The sequence below is a fragment of the Zootoca vivipara genome, chromosome Z1 (genome assembly GCF_965207765.1).
Source record: "Zootoca vivipara chromosome Z1, rZooViv2.hap1.1, whole genome shotgun sequence".
Lineage (NCBI taxonomy): Eukaryota > Metazoa > Chordata > Lepidosauria > Squamata > Lacertidae > Zootoca > Zootoca vivipara.
This window is the reverse complement of record NC_142583.1, coordinates 29,429,701-29,450,491: the sequence shown is the minus strand read 5'-3', so window position 1 is coordinate 29,450,491 and position 20,791 is coordinate 29,429,701. Positions and strand designations below refer to the sequence as shown.

The 20,791-nt window shown below is 40.0% G+C and overlaps 1 protein-coding gene across 1 annotated transcript in view; it reads left to right on the top strand.

Annotated features, from left to right (window-relative positions):
* Positions 1-20,791, top strand: part of GALNTL6 (polypeptide N-acetylgalactosaminyltransferase like 6) — a 464,562-nt gene that overhangs the window by 194,335 nt on the left and 249,436 nt on the right. The window lies entirely within an intron of this gene.

The window sequence follows — 20,791 nt, the reverse complement described above, 5'->3', positions numbered from 1 at the left end:
TGTGTTCAATTAGGTGTCCTTGGTAAGATTGCTCTGCTCATTTGTTTTTATCCAATGTCTGATATATTTTATACCAAGGGCAAAAGAAGGTTTGGGAGTCTCCTATGTCCTTTTCCTAAAATAGCATGGCTGATTTGGTGCATTGTTTCTGTAGTTTGCCAGATAACTAATGCTGAAAACATCTTTTTTGCTCAGTGTTATTCTTCTGAGTAAAAACCCATTAACTTTGACCTTTTGGGGAAGCTGTTTATCAGATTTCCCACTTTGTATTTTATTGCATGAGACAACTTGATTTAACTGTAATGCCACAACAACATAGCAGTACATTACAATGACAGTATTATAATTCAGTATGTTGGGAGCTGGAAAGCAAAGCTTGCTTCAAGATATGGGCTCCCCTAGATTAACTGGGCACAATCCAGGCAGAGTCAGATGCACCTGCATTTGCTTAAATTTGTACTTTACGGCACAATCCTATGCATGTTTACTCATAAACATTCACACTGAATTTGGTGGGTCTTGGTACTTGCTTTTAAGTAGAGAGCAAGTGTGGTATGGTGGCTACAGCATCAGAGTGGGATTAGGAAGCCCCCAGGTTTAAATCTCCACTTAGCTATCAAGTTCACAGAATGACCTTGAGCCACTCATTGTCTCTCAGCTCAGCCTATAAAACAGGGTTGTTGGAAGAATATAGGAAGTGGATCATCTATATTGCCTTGAGCTCCTTGTTGGCAGCCGTGTGTCCACTCCACCCACCCTCAATGGGAAAAAATATATATATCCCTAAACAGCCCAGTGAGGGCAGAGCATGCTCAGGCAGCATAAATTGGTAGCTTTGGGAGCAGAAAGAAAGAGGAAGAGAATTTAAAACAGGCTGGGGTGAAATGGAGCATCATTCCACACTGTAACATTTTGTTGTTTTGCTACAGGGTCATCTGTAAATATATAATCACAGGGCCATCTGTAAATATATAATCACGGTGCTTAGAATTGTTAGGCACACCAACGTAGGAGGAAGTCCCACTGAAGACAGTGTTACTTACTTCAAAGTAAATATGCATAACATTCTGCAGCACATTCCATTAATTCACTGGTATTTTGGCAACAATATTAAGTCTACATACTAGGAAATATTTCCTGTTTGACCCAGTTGTTGCTGCTTTCCAGTAGATATGCTTTGGAATAAGATGGGATATGATTCTCTGTACCTAATTAATCTGGTTGGAGCCCACTTAAAGCAAGACAAAATGTGATTTGTGAAAAGTCTTCAACTGTGTGTGTGTTCTTAAACAGTTTTTGTCTCTGTCATTAATATGTAAGCTGAATAGACATACTGTACCTTTGTTCTCTTATCAGAGTAAACATAAACATAAATGAAACTACTCTCTGCTCTGCACATTAATCAAATTAACTGATGGTACAAGCTAACTGTTACTGTTTCATGGTTAAATATTGTGAAAAATCAAATAGCTTTCTTTCCATGACAAATGTGTGTTCATTGTTGAATTTGATCTAAGGTGTTATGCACTGGATTTTTATTGTTTATAACTGTACATGTTTATTAGAGAGATTGTGGTGCATGTGAACAGCCTTTTTCTAGTACTTGGTTGGAACTTTTGACCCACGCGAAATGGATTGTTGTGACATTTATATGACATTGGTAAGAGCAGTGGAAGACAAATGGGATTCTTGAATCAGAGCTTCTTGGATGGGAAGCCCTGTTGCTAAGGCAGTTCACAGACGTCTTAGTGAATCAACATTGTGATGGAGTGTGTCTCAGAAAGAATTTCATTTTACAGTTTTGAAGCTAAAACCAAGGTGCGGCATATGCATCTCTCTGTCTTTCATATCACTGTCAGCCTGCTTGCAATGTGAATTTTGATGGACTGTCTCGCTTCACATTAGGTAGCTTAGCTGCAATCATATAATACAGATGATGCACATTTGAAAGCATCTATTCAGTGACCAAAGGCTTTAGGGAACTAGATGAATATAAGACAGCATTGAGTAATTTCAGTGAACTTTTCAAGAGAATGAGAAAATTGTGGGTCATGTGTAAATAAATATAGGTGAGGTTCAACCGTATTTTAAAACTTCCTTGCACACAGAAAACTATCATATTGTGGTGAAGCGTTCAGCCTAGTCTTCTTAATCCACACTGTATTTTCCACATGCAAGGAATTTTCTAGTGGGGAAGCATTTTGATATGTGATGTTCCACCTGCAGGCTGAAGTGGTCCTTTGCAAGGAAACCTTTACCACTTTATCCTGAAAGTTAAAAAGTGTAAAGTGGTAAAGGTTCTCTTGCCGTTTATACAATAAACTGGGCCTGAGAGTATCAACATTTCTCCACTGACACCAAATTGGCTGTCCTTAACAATATGCCATCTCAAATGTCCAGGTGAAACATTTGTGTTGTTGTAGGACATGTGTTGGTCCAGCTCCTCTTCTTTTCTCTACACAGTAGCTCCCACTACAAAAGTTGACACATATGCCACCTTAAATTACCAGAGTGACTCCCTTTCTACTTCACCATACCACATTAGCATAAAAGTGACCACTTTTCCCTCTTAGAATTGTATGCTTATGCATGTTACTATGGTTGTTGTTGTTGTTTAGTCGTTTAGTCGTGTCCGACTCTTCGTGACCCCATGGACCAGATCATGCCAGACACTCCTGTCTTCCACTGCCTCCCGCAGTTTGGTCAGATTCATGTTGGTGACTTCGAGAACACTGTCCAACCATGTTACTATGGTAACACGTGGCAATATACTTTGCATATGCGCTTAACAGCTATGGCTGGTTAAATGCAGCTGTGAAACCTCCTTCCGGTTCTTCTGTACTAAGGAGATGAGCTTTCTCCCCATAATACTGTGTTGCTGTGGAGTCTTTTGTGCTTTAGGGAAAAGAGCTAAGGGCTTTTATGGCCATTCACACCCCTTAAAATGTTTTCAAAACATGATTTGGAGTTAATCATTGTCTCGTAAGACCCTTTATTGCAAAAACTTTTCTGCAAAAGTCTGCTGAGAAGAAATTGCCAAGAGACAAACAAACTTGTCAGAAATGCAGTTATTTAGCAAGGTGGTAAATGTTTAGCACCTTGAAAGGACTGTAAAAATAGACGAAGGGAATGGTTGTGCATTTCCAACTTTATATTCTTATCTAACGCTAATACTGAAGTAAAAGAAAGGGCCTTCAGTGAAAGGCGGCAAGAAAAATATTTTACTGCATAGCATACCACTGAGCATTCTGCCAGACTAACTCTGAAAAGTTGTTTTGTACTTCTTCTTTTTCCTGACCCAAAATCTTTGGGTTGTTTGTGCATACCGGTAACTGGCAATAAATTCTGGCATTTAGATAATGGGAAACCGGAAGGACAGGAACCCTTTTAAATCTTGATAGGTCTCAAATGAGAGGGCTAGTGTTGGAAAATAGAAAGATGGGAGCTGAAATGATAAAGCCTATTTGACAATATTTCCATTAAGAATTATGTGTCTGTTGACTGCGTGAGACTTATGCTACCCCCCCAGCCATACTACGTTGCAACTCCTTACCCTACATATGGGATGGTATTGCTGTGCTGATATTAAGGTTAGATTGTATCTCATTATGTTTTTGCAAAGATTGCCTTTGGTATTTCTTAGTATGTTCTTCCATTTATGAGCTGTCTAATCTGCGGCAGCCATTTTTGTTTTGCATCTAATTGACATAAGACAGACCTTCTGACATAATTGGTTTAGCTTGCTTTTAGAGGGATTAAATCTGTTCTACTGCAGTCACAAGGATAGTCAGAAACACAGCCTTTGATGATATGCTAATAATGACCTTTGCAAGTCAGCCTTTTGTTTTTTTCCCCCTTAATGTCTGCATTAGCACTGCCAATCCTGTCAGCAGTTAACAGTGGATGCCTAGTGAGTAATCTTGAAAATCCCCATTTGTCAAGCAGCTATGTCTTTCAATACTTCTGGTTCTCTGCAGCAGTTTTTCAACTAAGGCATGTTGTTAATTGGATGAAAAAGCATTCTTAACTGCTGAATTCTTTTCAATAGTCTCAAATGTTCTTTTTTCGAATTTCACCCTGGGCCGCTGATTAGCATGAAAAGGTGTGTTGACCTGATATTCCACTCTTTAACCTTTCAGATCAACACATGCTGTACCTGATAAATAGATGTGCATCTTGCCCTTCTGCTAACTGGGGTATCCAATGTGGCACCTTCCAGGTATTTTAGATTCCAGTTCCCATCAGCCCAGCTCTGGGTGGGATGACTTGGGGGGCTGGCATAGCTGAGCTAGAGAAGGGGGTTGGCTGGGTGGGGCCTACACATCCTGCCACTGCTGCCTCCTCCACCCCATGGTGGCTTCTGCAGGGAAGCAGCCAGGCTTGGAGCCCTGCCCAGGTGGGAGGCGGCAAGATCTTTCCAGTGCTGAATCTGCAGCAGAAGTGGCAAAGGTACATGAGGATATTGATCTATTTACTTTGTTATTACTTAGTTGTTATTTCTGTTTAAGAATTTCCTGCCTGGCTTGCCTCAGTGAGTTTGTCATCTGGAGTCATCAGCTTGTATGTGATTTTATCCTTTACTTTTTGCCTGTGGCATCTCCAGACTCCCCTTCCCCACTCATGTGCAAAAGAAGTACACCCTGTTTTGATCTGTAAAAGCTCTATTGAATCCACATCCTGTTTCCATAGTGCCAATCATACGTTTATGGGAAGCTATTAGGATATTAGCTGCCAAGTACCCTGTTTTTCGCGGGAAACCCCGGGATTTTAATCTGTTTCCCGCTGTTCTCCCAAATGGAGAAAAATCCCGGAAATCCCCTGGATTTCCTACCTGCCAGGGAGCCTCCATTTTGGATGCTGCTCTTCCCATGTGTGGGCACCGGAAATCGGGCAGAGCGGCACCGGAAGTCGCTTCTACGCATGCCTGGCACCAGGCATGTGTAGAAGTGACTTCCGGTGCCGCTCTGCCCGATTTCTGGTGCCCACACATGGGAAGAGCGGCCCCGGAAGTTGCTTCTACGCAACTTCCACTGCCGCGCCGCTGCTGATCCCGCATTTTTTAGTGGGAGACTTGGCAGGTATGATTAGGATGCACTAGCTTTTACACATTTCAAAACTAAGTCTTATGGATTTAATAAGGCAGGGTAAATCTTCTACCACCACCTTTGGAAGTTTAGCAGAACACCCGTTTTAATTTGGCATTTCCAAATTTGTGAAATATTCTCATCAGAACAATGAAATGATTTGGGCAGTGAGGAAGAGCCAAAGATGCCGGTTAAAAGTCAGAAACAAACTCTCTTCCCTAGCAATTAGTTGCATGGCTTATTTTATTGCAAATGAAATCTCCTCTATTTTGCTTTCAGACAGCTACTTTGATCAATATACCATTGATGTGACACATGTTTCTAGATGGTTGGCTTCAGGTCTTGGACAAGCATATTATTGGCTTCTGATATGATGAAAACTTCTACAATAATTCATTATGTTGTAGCATGCCTCTGTTGCAGAAAGTGCTCTACTCCTATTATGGGAGATTCCTTAATCCCTTCCATTGTTACAAATATTTCTTCTCTTGCACATACTTTTTTAAAAAAAGTCTGCAATATTGTATTATACTGCTAGTATGCCAGGTCCGTTCTTTTTCTTTGTCAGCTGACAAAAGAGGTATGTGGAATAGCATGATTTAGTTCTGCAACTGCTATAGTGTTGCAGGGCTGGCAGAACACCTCACCACTGCTCATTTTTTGCTCTGCCTGCCATCTGCCCTGCTGCAACAAATTTGGCAGTACATTGGTAGTGCCACTGCACATCATGGTCTAACTGCTTCTCTGTCCCCTGACTGAATCAGGGGTTTTCCCCAAGTGGTGCAATCTATAACACCCTGGGGAAAGGTGAATAGCAGTCAGTCCACACCAGCAACAAGCAAGGACCCTTTTAGAAGGACCTTTGATCCTCCTTGCCATGAGATGGGTTCGAGATTGCTACCTGGGTTGTCTCCATCGTAGTTCTGATCCTGGTTTAACTGATACATCACGGTACAGATTTGGCAAAGTAGTAACAGTAGTGGTAATAATAATAAAGCATAACATATCATTAACACTTCTGAGTGTTCAAAGCACTTCCCATACATATTAGATATTAATCATTTTCAAGAATTTTGCTTCCCAGGACAGGTGTTAAATTGCTATACCTAAGTTACAAAATTTCTCTCATCACCAGTTACTGCTACCAGGCATGATCACCTTGCCTTTTCTGTACAGTCATACCTCGGGTTGCGCACAACGCGGGTTACGCGTTTTTGGGTTGCACTCCACGCCAAATCCGGAAGTACTGGAATGGGTTATGGTGCTCGCGCATGCGCAGAAGCACAAAATGATGTCATGCACATGCGCAGAAGTGCCAAATTGCATCATGCGCGTGCGCAGACGGGGTGCTGCGGGTTGCGAACGCTGCAGGTTGCAAACGTGCCTCCCACACGGATCATGTTTGCAGGTATGACTGTATATGTTTGAGATTCCCTTGGTAATGTCACAAACCTCCTTTCCTGGCCTTTTGGCCCTTATAGGTGTTTCTGACAACTAATGATAGCATTTAATGTATCTGTTAAAGTGGTCCACAGCCTACAAAAGCTTCAGTAGTCTTTAAATTTGATAGATGCCTCAAAACTCATTGTTACTGTTGCAGTGGACCAACGTGGCCAGAATGGATTCTTGTAACTCTTATAACAACCTTGTAAGTTATGTAGGTCAGTAATGGTATCTCCATAGTGGGATTAGTGGCTGAGGACAAAAGAAAGAAGCTTGTCCAAGGCTATCTGGTGATTTCATGACAAATGAGAGGTTTGAACCATAGACTTCTAGGTTTATAGATCAATCTCTTAGTCCCTGCAATAGATGACTAATAGCATAATCCTATGCCTACTCAGAAGTAAGCTTCAGTGGGGTTAATCCCAGGTAGGTGTGTATATGCTCACTTATGTAGGAACAAGCCCTATTGAACATAAGTGAACTAACTTCCAAGTAAATATAAATAGGGTTGCCATATTTCAAAAAGTGAAATGAAGTTTTTGAGCTAGGAAATTCGCCAAAATCTACACTGTATAAGTGTATAAGTGGACTTAATAAGCAAAAACTAGTACATGTACATATATGTTTGCACCATAAGTCTTGTATACTATCAGATACAATGTTCCTACCTAGAAAATATAACCCACAACCATGTATTTGAGCAATTGGCCATTATGTTACTTTAAGATCCACTTGAGCTTTATCATCATATGCTGCTAGGTGCATGGTTTAGATCATCTAATCTAATTTACTCTGTCAAGGATTCCAAGAAAGCATGAGTTGCCAGCATGGGCTTTGTTTAAGTGTGCAATTTTATTTTGAAGCCACAGCTCTGGGAGAGTGGGTAAACCCCCTCACTGTAGGTTTCATGCACCAGTAAAAAGTTTTCCTAATTTTACCAAGAATAGCTGCCTGAGAACAACTTTTTGCAATCTAGAAGGGATCATCAGTCATCCATCCCACTTGAGAATTGTGAGGCACTCCATCAACTTTTTTAATTTCAAAAGACAGTAACACAATTAGATGTGCATTTAAAACTGTCAAGGTTAATCAATTATCCTCTGTGTTAAGTTTACCAATAAAAACAAGTTGTCCCTTCTGAGTAAGATATACATGATTAAATTTACAAAGGTGAAAATGCCTGAGGCTGACATTTTTTAAATCTTCTACCGATGCTCCTGTGCAGTCTGCTAGTCACCCAAAGGAGACCCATTAAAGTATCTCAACTTGCCTACAGTAGTAAAAGATGAAGCAAAAGTTAAGCTTACCTGAATAAGCTTTTTTTTGTAGAAAATTGTAAGCATAAATTACTATGTAATTCCAAAATCACTTTGTCCAATGTACCAAAATAAATAATTAGACTGTGCACCGAAGGAAAAAAAAATCACTTATGCCTGTGTATTTAAATTAGTTTAATGTAAGCTAGTGAGACTGAGCTATCCTATTCATCGTTACTGCTACTGATTTTTAATATAATAATAACTGATTTTAATATAATAATATAATACTGATTACTGATGATGATGATAATAATAATAATAATAATAATAATAATAATAATAATAATAATAATTAATTTAGTATTTATACCCCGCCCATCTGGCTGGGTTTCCCCAGCCACTCTGGGCGGCTTCCAACAGAAATATTAAAATACACTAATTTCTTAAAGATTAAAAGCTTCCCTAAACAGGGCTGCCTGTACATATGCATGTACTTGGAAGTATAGGACTTGCTGGAATGTAGTTCTTGAAAAACAACAGTGACATGGTGCAGTCTGTGCCTACAGCAACCTAAATTCAGTGGACAAGAAGGGATAGGAATGCATGGGGAAATGGAGTAGGGAAAAGGTAGTTGTAATGAAATCCCGAAACTATGTTTCCTCTTTTCTGCCTGGGACACCGTTCAGCTGTAGCCACCAAAGCAAACAATAATAATATAACCAGCATTTTGCATGATTCTATGTAGCGTTTGAGAGCAAATGAAGAGACATCTCTCCTCAAACTTAAGCCATTTCAGTATGCTACATGGGCAGTCCTACCATGAGACAGAGTAAGGCTGCTGAGGGGTGGGGAATGGACTGAGCTAGGTGTGCCATGCACCTTTCCTTGCATTCTCTAAGCTAGTCTGCTGAGCTCTGCTGCCGTGGAAGGTGCTGTTCCTTCAACATCTGGAATAGAGGAAAGCGCCATCTTGTCCTTCACCTCAGGCAGCAAAATGTCTTGATACATGCAGTATCTAACACAGAATCCTATCAAATTGTATCCTTGGGTTCTCCTCACCAAAGCTTTATCAAAATGGCTAGGTTTTCAAAAAAATTCCCTCTGTCTCCATTTGCCTTCAACTGAAGCTGCTCATGCCCAGGAACCAAAGTTCTCTCCTATCATCTATAAAACTCAGTGTAAGATAGACAATTTCACTTTTTTATTTTTTAATGTAATCTATCCTTTCTCACTCACTTTTACTCTTGGAGCTGAGTCACCAGGCTTCATTCAGAGGAACTTACTCCTGCGACTATCCTATCTGATTAAACCAAGCCATTAATTTTACTGGGATTTGCATAGTAAGTTGAAAGGTATAGTTTTCCATACATTAGGAGTTTGACAGCAAAGCAAAGTACGCCCATTTAAGTGGTATGGGAATCTCATTACTACCACAGGAGGAATTACTTCTGTGTAAACATGCACAGGATTGTAGTGTCAAGCATGCCTAAAAGACAAGGGATATATATAGATATAGATATTCTATGTAGGTGATTGGCTCTTATTCATTGTTTCTTGTAACTGTCTTCAGTTTATCTAAAAAATATTATTTGGGATTTGTTTTGGAAGTTTCTTTAGTATGTTCTGTCTTGAAACAATGTTTGCCCTCCAGCAGAAATCCTGAGAGCAACTTGTTAACAACAGAAAAGAGAGTGTGGGGGAACAGCAAAGGGCATGTTACTAAAACTTCCCTGGTAAGACCTGCCATTTGTATTGGTTTTTCTATAGCTGCTCAATTTTGCAATATCTGAATTGATTAGTTACAGGTAGGTAGCCGTGTTGGTCTGAGTCGAAGCAAAATAAAAAAAAAATTCCTTCAGTAGCACCTTAAAGACCAACTAAGTTTATATTTTGGTATGAGCTTTCGTGTGCATGCACACTTCTTCAGATACCTGAAGAAGTGTGCATGCACACGAAAGCTCATACCAAAATATAAACTTAGTTGGTCTTTAAGGTGCTACTGAAGGAATTTTTTTTATTTTGAATTGATTAGAATTGCTTATTTTGGCTGTGAACCCAGGAAGACCTGCTCCTTGCCTTGCAAGTCTTTTTCTACCTGGCCTTGGTGGGCAGGCCCTTGACTGACTCCAGCTACAAAAGCTAAGACTACTGAAAAGACTCTTGGGCTAGAGTATTGTGGGGGGGTTGTGGGGGTTGCTGTTATTTATATTAGATTTTGTATCTTTATTTTAGATCTTAATATGATTTATGTGGAAACAATTTAATTTGTATGTTCAATGTTTTATTTATTCTTTATAACTACTTTTGTTAGGTTTGTAATTATGTATTTTTTCATGTTGTAAGCTGCCTTGAGCATAGTTTGAATTATGGAAAGGTGGCATACAAATAAATTTATGTGTGCATCTATTTAAGTGGCAGAGATATGGTAAGTTAGGGAGCTGTTTAGTTTAGAAGGTAAGAAATTTACAAATTAATTGTCAGACTGAAGGTGTAATGCTAGGCCATCAGCTTCTGCACTATTTGGATTCTAGGCCCTTGGGTTTTCTCATCCTTACCATAAATAAAAAGCATCCATCAGCGTGCGGCTAGCTGGCCTTGAAAATTACATGATGCTTCCCATGTTAATCACCTCATAAATGAATTAATCTGAACGTCCTCTTAAATCTAGCTAAAATCCAGTCATCACAAACTTAGACACAGGATCACCACATCCAGTTCACTTCTAAGTAAAAATAGAAATGAAATAGGCTTATGTCTACCTACCATCATTCTTAGGGATCAATGCCAGAACCTTTTACCTCTTAGTGGTTATGCTCCTCATGACTATAGTCAAAGATCCATTTTTTCTCTCCTGGTTCTGGGAATATCCTCAGAACCATTAAAAAATGGCTCTGGAATATTTGAGTGTAGCTTTATGCAGAACAAGCTGTATGTTTATAGAGGAGAGATGCATAATAACATTTTTCCTCCTAAGATCTACTTGGTATCTAGATACCGTATTTTTCTGTGTATATGAACACCCCCATGTATAAGACGACCCTTATTTTTGGAGCCCAAAATTAAGAAATAAATATATTTAAACTCCAAACAGAACAACTTTGATATTTTATTAAATATTCAAAACACCAGTATATTTAGTACCGTATATTTAAACATCAAACAGAACAACTTTACCAATATATTTAGTATTGCAATTATGGTAGGCATTTTTTTAGTCAGCATTATTATAATGTGCAGTATAAGAACAGCCACAGGCCCAGCAAGGATTATAACGTCACATTTGCCTACACAGAGGCATAGAGAGTCAGTGGAAGGTAAAATCAAAGCAATGGAACCTTTGTAGAGGTCCTAAGTGGCAGTAATATGGTAGTTAGTGAGTATGTATATAAAACTATGGCTGCAGCAAACGTGCACAAATGGAAGAGTGCATACAGGTAGCTAACACTAAAAAACTATGCATCATTCTCAGTTCCAGACATACCACTTTCTTCAACCTCTACTGCATCACTTCTGTGTTCTGAGTCACTGTCTTTACATATGAGATCATCCTCAGTTCCATCCATGAGATTGCTGATTCCACATTTCTTGAAGGATTTCACAACCAACTCTTCCGTGACTGCACTCCATGAGTTTATGACCCATTTGCAGACCTCAGTAATGGTTGGGTTTTTTTCCACTCTTCCAGCTGGTGTCAAGTTATTACCTGCCTTTTGCATCCATTTATTCCATTCTTCTTTTATCAGTGCTTTAAATGGCTTGTTGATTGAAACATCTAGTGGCTGTCGCTGACCTGTAAGTCCACCAGGAATAACGGCTAGGTGTGTTCGCAAATCCTTTGCAAGTGAAATATACTCGGAGTCAAGAGTGAATTTCATGCTCTTTATTCAGCTCATAGTCATCAAGGAGGAGAAGAGAAGACGAATGGCTCTTTTCCCAAAACCATCTGCTTATATACATTATTTACACAATGGGCCTTGCGTGATTGGCTACTTCAGGGCTACACCTGTGGGCCAATTATATTGTGGATTGACTTTTGCCTGCAGCCTGATTGGCTGCTCCTACAGGCCAATCAGGTAGCAGATTCACTTCTGCCAGCCGCCTGATTGGCTGCTCCAGCAGGCCAATCAGGTTGCGGATTCACTTCCACCTGGAGTTGGATTGGGTAGCTCCCGCTGAATCTGAATCCTATTGTTCTAGGATTCAGCTCAGTACATAACACCACCCTTTTTGTCTTTTCCATTAAATGTGCATGGACCTGATCATACACAAGCAGAGCTGGCTTCTTCAAGAGCCCTCCAGGTCTCCTGGACCAAATCTTTGCAAACCAAATAGCCATCAAATCTTCATTCATCCAGCCCTTCTAATGAAAAACCTTGTCTTATACACAGAAAAATATGCTAGGTGTTTATATCACTTTACTAAATAATAGATATTTATTAAATCTGCATTGACACTTGTATGAAAGCTAATGATTTTACATTAAAAAGTGCTGTCAACAGAGTTAGTTCAGGATATAAGACACATTTTGATTACAACGTTTTAAAATTCTGTAAATCTCCATAAGTTTCATTGTTTCCCATTTTTCTTGGCATGTGGCAATGCGACAACATAACTGTAATACTTATATACATTGTTGGAAGTCGTGTGGCCAAAAGGATTCTGAGCACATTATGCAGGGCCGGATTTAGGTTTGATGAGGCCCTAAGCTACTGAAGGTAATGGGGCCCTTTATATGTCCAGCTGTTCTTTGTCAACAACAAATTGCCGCTGTTTTTTGTGTTGAATATAAAGCCATTTGCACATAACCAAATATGTATTTTAGAAAAGTAACTGTTGAACTGAAACACAATTAAGAAGAAGTATATTAATAGTGATTTTTTTTATTTGGAGCGGGCCAAGAGAATGGGGCCGTAAGCTATAGCTTGTTTAGTTTATACGTAAATCCGGCACTGACTCTATGCTGTGTTCCATTAACTTTGGTATGATTACTCTCACAGTGTGTGAAACTTTATTGCAAAAGCTACATGTGAAAGATTTCAGTTCAAAAAGTGAAGCTGTGTATAATTTCTGTACTCTCATTGCATTGGGGCAAAAATATTGTGGATTGTATAACATATTTGACTTGCGCAGGGGGAAGGTGCATTTAGAGAGTTCACAGCTTGAGCAAGAATGAAATTCTGCCTTACCTAAACAGCGTGTTCTATACCTGGGTACAGCAGCTGATGCTGATTTCACCAACTAGAAGGACACTGCAAGTGATTCTTAAGATTAAACATATTCATAAGATTGTGAAAGAACTTAAACTTTAGAAGAAGCCCTCTAGAAACACAGCAATCTCCAGGCCACAAGGTCAATGTAAAGTGAACAGGAAAGTTTGAAACAAGACAAAACAAAATACTGCACACTGCACTATGCACATCTGTTTGAATTTACTTGTATGTAGCTATGTTTCCCAGTTCCCCTGCAGGAGCTTAGCTTCCTGTACAGAGATGAATTGGCCAAGATTCAGCACCAAGTCAACCAATAACAATAATCATAGAATAGTTTTGAGTGGGTTGTATCAAATCGTTGTGAGAGTGGAAGGCAGCTTGTGCAACCAATCTTCCTTTTCCTTTCAACCTGCAATCAGTGGCAGAGGAACCCTCTCTGGCACCCGGGGCGGGGCAGCCAGTATGGACTGCGCATGTGCAGCATCCCGTATAGACTGCGCTGCAGCCTGTATGGTCGCCGTGCGAGAGGCAGCCTGTACAGACTGCGTGCGAGAGTGGCAGCCTGTACAGGCACCCATCACACTGTTGACTCATGTTAAGCTTCTGGTCCACCAAGACCCCTGGATCCTTTTCACATGTACTACTAGTAAACCAGGTGTCCCCCATCCTGTATTTGTGCTTCTGGTTCTTCCTGCCTAAGTGCAGAACCTTACATTTGTCCCTATTGAAATTCATTTTGTTAGCTTATGCCCAGTTCACCAATCTGTTAAGATCATTTTGAATTCTTCTTCTGTCTTCTGCGGCATTTGCTACCCCTCCCAGTTTGGTGTCATCTGCAAATTTGATGAGCATCCCCTCAATTCCTTCATCCAAGTCATTGTAAAACTGCTGAACAACAGCGGGCCCAGGACAAAACCCTGTGGCACCCCACTTTATCCGGCATCTTTTCAGTGCTTGAAACCTTTTTGCCACAGAAGGCAAGGAAGGTTTTAATTACATGGCAAGAGACAAAAAGGTCTGAAGTTTATGCACTGAGCCTTGGATCAGTACATTTCATGAGCTGCTTCCCCTTCCCAGTCTTTTGAAATGCCTAGAACACACATCATGTTATTGGCTGAAAGCTGCGCTTCTACCAAATGTAAACATAAAACTGAGTGTGTACAAAGAGCTGCTAACAAGTTCTTGAAAGGAGTGCATATAATTAGGGTGGATGGTGCTAATTCATGGTCATAAACTGTCTTGTACTTTGAGATGCAAAACAGTGCAGATGTTTTTACTGGAACACACTACAGAATGATGAACAGTTCCACCATGATATGTTCCAGACCACATGTGATTATGCCTAAATTTTGGTCCAGCTACTCACAGGTCCTACACAATGAAGGGCTATTTTAAATGAATGGTCTCTGCATGGTAGGTAAGCATGGCCTCAATCCATTTTCTTCACCAACAACAAATGGTGCCTTTTTGTTGAGGGCTGATAACATTGCTATAGTTTTTATGAAGTACAAAAAGAAGGAAAATAGGCACAACACAAGCTTTTAAAATGCCATGCTTTTTCACTTTTTAATTTGGCTGTAACTAAAAGCAGTCTTTCGGTTCTTGCTGAATCTTAATAAAATTTCTTCTGCCCTTCTGAATCTGGAATGGTGTTGCTGGATAGGGTCCAAATGTATTGCCTGAAATAAACACTGTTTGCAGAACATATTCATTATACTGAGCTTGTACAAGCAAATTCTGCTTAAAACCAATACTCATTTCTTATTTATTTTACATGTATATGGATAGATCATTATTTTAAGCATACTCATTACAATGTAGTGTAGTTTACAATAAATTAAAACAGTAAAATATCAGATGATAAAGAAAAACAACAACAAAATACTATAAATATATTGACGGCACACAGTTCGGTCTGCGGTCCCGTCCCCCCCCATGGTTTGTTCTTACTGTGATGATTAGCTATGGCTGGATGAAAGTAAGTCAATTGAAGATGAAACCAGAAAACACTGAGCTAATGCTGATGGATAGCACAGCTTGGTGTCACAAGAAGTCAGTAGGTGTGGTGTCTCAGGTTTACATACTTGTTGAACTTATGCATCTAAAGCTTATAGAAGCCTAGGTGCAGTGGTGCCTCGCTAGACGAATTTAATTCATTCCACGGGTCAATTCTTATAACGAAAAATTCATCTAGCGAATCCCATAGGAATGCATTGAATTTTATTTATTTTTATTTTTTTGCCCATAGGAACGCATTAATTGAACTTCGATGCATTCCTATGGGTAACCGCGATTCGCTAGACGAATTTTTTGTAAAACGAATTCGTCTAGCGAGGCAACCTCCGCTTGAAAAATCCTTTCGTTAAGCGAAAATTTCATCTTGCAGGGCGTTCATTAAGTGAGGCACCACTGTAATGGTAATAGCCAGATGTGCTTTTCAAAAGCTTTATCCTGTGGAAAGTGTGATCCTTTCCATCACAACCATTTTCATTGGGGGGGGGGGAGACCCTTGGCCATTTTATCATTAATGGTTAGCCTACCCATCTGAAAGTTCTGAAAATTAATTTATCACCTGAAAGCCACAAATATTTCCCTCCCCCCCCCTTGTCTTGGCCCTGATTAAAACAAGCAGACACAGATCAAGGCTGTATCCTGAAAAGTGCAGTGCAGGGTCTCCCACAAAATTTACTATTTCAGAAACACCAGGCCCCAATATATTATTAGGCCATTACTTACATAGAAAATAGTGTTGTTATGTATAGCATATGAGTGTGAATTTGAACATTGCTCATTTCATTTTGTTTGTGGCAGACTCATTTCATTTCATTTTCCATTCATTATTGTCTCATTCACTTTTCATTTCTTAACCATTTTGTTGACTACAATTCAGACCCAAAGACCCCCAGCCCATGTTCTGATGTCTATAACTTTGAAGTTTTCCATCCAAATGCCATTACATATTTAGGTGTTGTACAAATGTCCTATGTTTTAGCTTAAAATGTCCCAATCATATAAGCATAATAAAAAAAGATGGCACCCAGTCTTAACCTTTCCATTGCTTTGTTGTTGTTGTTGTTGTTGTTGTTGTTAGAATTTATATACTGCCCTATACCCAGGGGTCTCAGGGCGGTTCACAGAATAAAATCAAGATATAAAACCACAAAATACCTAATAAAAATAAAAACAACAACCCAATAGTGCCCCCCCAAAAACCCACATTTTAAAAGGGCATAGGATGTAAATTGGATCAACTAGAGGCCTGGTTAAAAAGGAACATTTTTGCCTAGTACCTAAAGGTGTATAATGAAGGTGCCAGGCAAACTTCCCTGGGAAGAGCATTCCACAGATGGGAAGCCACTGCAGAGAAGGTCTGTTCTCGTGTTGCCACCCTCCGAACCTCTCAAGGAGGCGGTACACGAAGCAGGGCCTCAGAAGATGTTCTCAGGATCTGGGTAGGTTCATGTGGAAAGAGGCGGTTCTTGAGGCATTGGCACTTTCAGAGCACTCCGGGATCTATCCTCCTTGCAGAATGTTCTCTGGCAGTAACAATATGTTTGGATGTGCTAAGCCAGGCATCTCCAAACTTCGGCCCTCCAGATGTTTTGGACTACAATCCCCATCATCCCTGACCACTGGTCCTGTTAGCTAGGGATCATGGGAGTTGTAGGCCAAAACATCTGGAGGGCCGCAGTTTGGGGATGCCTGTGCTAAGCTGTACGGTGAAATTTGTCTTGTAAGGAATCCCAGCTATAAGAAATAAATGAGAAAATGAAAGAAAAAGAATGTTCATTTGTGTATGTGTTTGTCATAGAAACAAATTAGCAATGAATTGAGTGCATTTGTTTACTTGTAGAAATGAATGTGCACCCACAGTAGTTTTTGGGAAGGCTGTAATACATACATTGGGTGTGTAACGACCTGTGAGACCAGGTTTCAAATCCCCACTCAGCCATGAAGCTCACTGGGTGACCTTGGGCCAGTCACCATCTTTTAGCCCATCTTGAGCTCCTTAGCGGAAAAAGTTGGTATATAAATGCAATACATAAATAAAATATTAAATCAGTTTAGGATAATTAATTAATACAAGAGCAGCAGTGGGAACCTTGGGCACTTCAGTTGTTACTGAACTACAACTCCGATCAGCCCCAGCAAGCATGGCCAATGGCCAGGGATGGTGAGAGTTGGACATCAACATCTGGAGGGCCAAAGGTACCCCTCGCCTGCAGTAGAGCTTGTGTCCTGGTCTTGCCAGATAGCCAAGGTAAGCTGGTGAGTTGGTGAGGGAGGGGGCCATAATTTACCTGCATTCATTTGTTGATGCTGCCTTCTGGAGAGTGCTGCCGCAGCTAATTTATCAGCATTTCCTTTTAGATTGTTCTTCCCTAATTAAGGGAAGACAATTCCGCCATATTTCTTTCCTTATAAAAATAAAGGTCATAGTTAAACCTTTTATGTTTTTCCTTTACTGTATGCAAATAAATTTTTCCACTCCTGTGCAGAAAGACAAAAACAAAGAATTTATGTGCCTTTTTATTGCTGAAGTAGAAACGCTAATGATGTGTGATACCCTATTTACACATCTGCTCAAATAACGGTGATTATCATTTTGATAGGATTCTGCAAGTGGAAAATAATACTTTTTAGTATTCTCAGGGCTTTGTTATGAAGTCTTTATCTACATATTTGTATGTTGGTTCCCCCACCCCCTGCAAAACATTCTGCCCCATTGTATTTTTGTCATGCAGAGAGACAATACAGGTAGCTTATGAATATGAATATGATTTAACAGGTTCTCTGTTCATTTGCTCTGAAGATTTTATAGATCTTTATACAAAAAAGTTTCCAGATTTCAGTATTGCAGAAAGTTCACAAGCTGAAAAGTCTTGGGGACAGAAGGTGAAATAATAGCATGTAAAAATTAAATTACTAGGCAGTGTATGGTATGGACATGTGATTAAGATCTCTCTATGCATTTATTTTCTTCAAATATTAATAAACTGCACATTCTTAGAAAATAAAACAAGGCAGTGTACAATATGAAAATCTGATACCACAACGATAACATCGTAAAAACATAAACAACATTTCAGTAAAACTGATTGGTATGAAAATTCAGGTTCCAAAGTCCTGCCTAAACAGAACAGTTTTTAAAAGGGGACCCAGGTGGTGCTGTGGTTAAACCACAGAGCCTAGGGCTTGCTGACCAGAAGGTCGGCGGTTCGAATCCCTGTGACGGGGTGAGCTCCCGTTGCTTGGTCCCAGCTCCTGCCAACCTAGCAGTTCGAAAGCACCTCAAAATGCCAGTAGATAAATAGGGACCGCTACAGCGGGAAGGTAAACGGTGTTTCCATGTGCTGCTCTGGTTTGCCAGAAGCGGCTTTGTCATGCTGGCCACATGACCTGGAAGCTATACGCCGGCTCCCTCGGCCAATAATGCGAGATGAGCGCGCAACCCCAGAGTCGGTCACGACTGGACCTAATGGTCAGGGGTCCCTTTACCTTTACCTTTAATAGAAAGCAAAGGATGAGTCCAGCAAGACGTTCCATAAGTAAGGTGCTGGCAATTTAAAAGCTCTGTCACTTGTGAAGGCCAACAAAACTCTAGGCATATGGGGCATGTCCCATCAGAAAATATCAGCAACTGAAGAGGACCGTAAGGAATCTGGCAGTCCTGAAGTTCTAGTACTTCTGATACAGCCCAAGTTCAGTACAGCACAGCACCTCCAATGCATGTAACCATTGCAAGGGCTGTTTTACGTACGCATGAGCATTTATTGATGTATTCATTGACATATAACACTGATCAAAAAGACAGAGCGCATTATGTGTAAACATGGAATTCACACCTGCTTCTGCCTGATCGTTGACTAACGAATGTGTGAACCTACTCCACTGAAGAGCTTTGCTTGTGATGAGTTCTGTGTGTAGTATTAGATCTCTTATTTCTCATCTACACATGAAAATAATCACTTAATTATCCATGTCATTAAGCAGCAAGCATGAAGTTGTAAGTCATAGTGGAATGTTTGATTGACCTCTGTTGAAAGGTATTGTATTTGAGGAGAGATGAAAGCACTATCTCTGGTGATACAGATCATCATGAGGGCAGCAGCCAGTGCTTTTTTTTCTTGGGGTAGTCAAGGGTAAGCAGTACCAGCATCCTTTTTCTAGAAAAAAGCACTCCTCCAGTTAGGCTATAGCATTTTGAGAGGTACAGAGTTAATAGTATGAGTACATTTGACAGGCCGGAGAGTGCAAACCTTAGAGTGTAACCCAGCCTTCCTAAAAATCAAAACAAAGTTTGCTTATTGAATGCACTTTGTGCCCCAAGTCACTTGGAAAGGAAAATAATATTTTTTTAGAACCCAGTAAACTATCATGTGAGAGGCATCTGCTTTAGTCCACTTCCGTTTCCTCACTTTTAATTTTCACCCTTGACTTGCTTCAGACATTTTGCTTTCTCTGCTTTAATGCATTTAGAACCCATGTATAAAGTCTATTAGGAGGAATGTGCTTGTCCTAGTAATAAAACAATTATGTTGACTGGAAAAATCTATGAAGAATTGGCTTGTATTTCATGTAGGACATCTAATTAATTTTACACACACCTGATTGGGTTTGAGAGACCTGCTTTTGGGGGGGGGGAAATCAATCCCATAATGCTTAAATGGCATTCAGGGGTGGTGGTGTTGCTCTTAACGTAACAAGTATCACAAGCCCATCCTTGAATCACTATTTATTCTATACCTTTATTAAAATGAGGTTAATCTGTTTGTAAGCTGTGAGTGCCTGTATGAAAGATCATCAACATACTGGTATCTTATTGCCTATGTGATTGCTACTCATTTGGGTCATTGGTCTTGATTACGCTGTTTTGTATTCTCTCAGTCTATGTGAATTTCCTTAAACGAAATGCCTCTTTCAATTATTGGTCACAACCATCTTCCTCCACATATCTAGTCTGGAGCTCAATACATTTTAGGGCATATCTTACAGTAGCATTTCATAAAATCTTGCTCTGTTCCAGTTGGTTGTTCTCAACCTAAAGAATACAGTGGCAGCTCTTTATCTGTTGGGATATGCTCACGAGGTTTTCCTTGCAAAAACTGTGGTCTCAATCTTTGCCTCCAAAATGCCTATTATGCCATACATTGCAACCCACTGTCAGGCTTTTCATGGAATACTTCAGCAATGTGTGGAAGACTAGATATTTACAGCAATACCTCTTCTGGTGTCAGGGGATCTATTTCCTAGATTTTTTTTAGAGTAGATGAATTGGCAGTTCGCCTCTAAAATGAGCTGCAACCAACACTGCATGCATAGATTTTCACTTGCACAGCAGGACTTCCCTTTCATCTCCTCTCTCTGTGCCACCCTCAAAATCTACTCCAGATGGTTCTCCAATTGCCTGGTGCAAATTTTTGCAGGTGCATGATGATGCCGGAGAGGAGAGCAAAGTTCCATTGTGCAAGTGGTTGTCTGCTGCACTAGCACTGAATATTATCCTATGATATTGTGCATACCTATAATGTGTTATAGAATACACACACACACACACACACACACACACACACACACACAAGCTACAGTTACCATTATTACTTTAAGATTTGCAGACGATATTATCTTATGCACAGTTTCTGAATATGAGATTTAAAAGTGGCCAAGTAGATAATTGAGTGAAGTGGCAATAAAGGTCTTCACAAAACAGCCTGTCTTTAAAATTAGAAAAGATGTTCTTTATCACTATCTGGTGTGCCTTTACTCCAGCCATGTATCTCTTATATTTGTCCCT